Below are 3,084 nucleotides of genomic sequence, written 5' to 3'. Positions count from 1 at the left end.
TGAGATCAGCATAACTTCTTCACATTTTCAGAATACAAAAGAAAAAGTGTATGGCCCATAAGCCAAGTTTCACCCAGGAATTTGGTTTGCACAGCAATTAACACCGGCTGTGGTCATAACAAAGGATACTTTCCTGGAAATGTCACTATCTATCATTAGGAAGGAGGTTGAGAAAGCTTTCCTCAATCATTGAAGCCTATCACTTTGACTAGCGTGGCTCCATTGATTAGGTTTCTATTGCTGGATATGTGCTCTGATTTCTAATGCATTGAGGTATTTGGCTAACAACCAATAGTTGTCAACGTTAGTTGTCTCTGCACCAGAGATTCACGTACATTTGTAATTGTGAAAAAATATAAGGCAATGATATAAATCCTCATCAAATACATCACTGTGTCACTTCCATGTCAGGATGGTAAAGATGCTTGGTGCCCCAGAGAAGCATACCAACAGGAACCAGCTGGATTGGTCAATAAGGACATCACTGAGATGGTGTTAAACATTTTGAGGGGGCAATGAGGAACAGTCAAAAGATGTGATCCACATGGTAATCAATGACTTAGGAAGGAAAAGAGGTGAAGAGAGATCTCTACAGCTGAGAGTGTTGGTCCCGATGGTTGAATTGCCTGCCTGGTGCCAAGATTAAGTACATCTGCTCGCGGCTGGCGAACATGGAGTGGAATTGCAGGAGGACTCTGTTCTTGTGGTCCACATGGGTACCAATGACATAGGTAAGACTAAGTGGTTCTGTTGAGGGAGTATGAGCAGATAGGGGCTAAATTAAAAAGCAGAACCACAGAGGTAATAATCTCTGGATTATTACCTGGGCCATGAGCAAATTAGCATAAGGTAAATAAGATCAGAGAGTTGAATGTGTGTCTCAGAAATTGGTGTGAGAGAAATAGATTTTGATTCATGGGGCATTGGCACTAGCACTGGAGAAAGACGGAGCTGTACCATTGGGATGGGCTTCATCTGAACCGTGTTGGGACCACTGACCTGGTGAACCATATAACTAGGGCTGTAGAGAGGCCTTTAAATTAAACAGTGTGGGATAGGATTCATGTGACGGGAGATTTGGAAAATTAAAGAGAAAGACTGGGAATTAATAATGGGAAACAAGGAAATGGAAGAGACTTTGAACATGCATTTTGTATCTGTTAACACAGTAGAAGACAAAAAAATCCCCAAAAAACTGGGAATGAAGAGGGGAAAGGGAGGGAAACAATTACAATCACTGACAAAAAAAAGACAATGGACTTGCAGCCAAGTCTTAAAAGAAGTGACTTCAGAAATAGTGGATGTATTGCAAACGTCCAAAATTCCCTCACTTCTGGAAAGGTGCCAGCGAATAGAAAACCATAAATATACCACTACTACTTAAGAAAGGAGGGAGGCACAAAGCAGGAAATGATAGACCTACCATCTGTCATTGGGAAAATGCTAGAATCGAGTATTAAGGGCGAAGTAGCAGGACATTTAGAAAATCAGAATACAGTGTTAACTTGGTTTTGTGAAAGGGAAATCATGTTTGACCAACTTAGAGTTCTTTCAGGGCATAACAAGCAGACTGGATAAAGGGGGACCAGTAGTTGTGGTGTATTTGGATTTCTAAAAGGCATTCTGTATGGTGCCACATAAAAGGTCACTGCACAAAGTTAGAGCTCATGATGTAGGGGGTATATATTAGCATGGATAGAGGACTGGCTAACTAACCGGAATCAGAGAGTTGGGAAAAATTTTCAGGTTAGCAAATTGTAACTAGTGGAGTGCCAGTTCTGGGACCTCAACTATTTACAACCTATAATGATGACTTAGATAAAGGAGTGACTGTACTTTAGTCAAATTTGGTGATGACGAAAAGATAGATAGAAAAGCAAGTTGTGAGGAGGATACGTAGAGTCTGCAAAAGAGTATACGTTGTGAGTGGGCAAAACTAAGCAGATTGATTATAATGTGGGAAAATGTCAGGTTGTCCACTGTGTCGGGACGATTAGAAAAGTGGATTATTACACAAATTGAGAAAGGTTACAGGATTCTGCAGTACAAGGACACCAGGTCCCTCTGTCCATGGGGGCCAACAAGGCCACATACAGGTCCAGCAAGTAATTCAGAAGGCAAATGGAATGCTGGCCTTTATTGTAAAGGGGGGATGGAGTATAAAAGTAGGGATGCCTTTCTACAACTGACATTGATGGACTGTGTACAGTTTAGGTTTTGCTTGGGGTGACAGTCGTGTAGTGGTAATGTCACTAGGTGAACAATCCAGAGGCACAGGTGAGATCTCTGGGGTGGCAAGGGTTCAAAACCCATCATAGCAGCTGGTGGAACTTAAGCTCAATTACTAAATATAGAATACAATTAACCATACATAGAGATTAAAATGAGACATATAAAGCAGGAGTATAGCAATTATAATATTTATGTAGATCCAGTGTGTCAATAAATAAGACATTGGATTCTGGAACAAGGGGCAGTGGGGTTGTGTATGCACCAATCTATAATGGAAGCCGGACAGGTTTACAAGAATAGCTCCAGGGATGAGAAATTACAGTTATGAGGGAAGACTTGAGAAGCTTGTTCTCTTTTGAAGTGAGGAGGCTAAGAAGAGATTTGACAGTTGTGTTCAAAATCATGGCAGGTATAAAAAGAATAAATGGTACTCGAAGACACAGGTGTAAGCTAATTGTCAAAATAACCTCAGGTGACATGAGGAAAGATGTTTTTTACATGACAAATGGTTATGATTTGGAATGAATTGCTTGATCCAGTGGTAGATTGAGGTCAAATGGAGCCTTCAAAAGAAAGTTGGATAAATACTTAATGGAAAGAAAAATGCAGGGAAATGGGGAAAGAGTGGGAATGATTAGATTGGTCTTGGAAAGTACCAGTACAAACATGATGGGCTGAATAGCCTTTTTGTGTGTTGTACTATTCTTCAATTCTAGGGTTCTGATGCAATGCTACAATGTGGTTGTGTATGAAAGGAAAGGGTGAGACACAACAAAGCTTCAAATCTTGCAGTGATTATGTAGAGACAAAGGGCCACGTTGTAAGCTCCAAGCTCCTGCCCAGAGTAGTCCC

The sequence above is a fragment of the Cetorhinus maximus genome, chromosome 16 (genome assembly GCF_964194155.1).
Source record: "Cetorhinus maximus chromosome 16, sCetMax3.hap1.1, whole genome shotgun sequence".
Lineage (NCBI taxonomy): Eukaryota > Metazoa > Chordata > Chondrichthyes > Lamniformes > Cetorhinidae > Cetorhinus > Cetorhinus maximus.
This window is presented reverse-complemented; position numbering follows the sequence as displayed.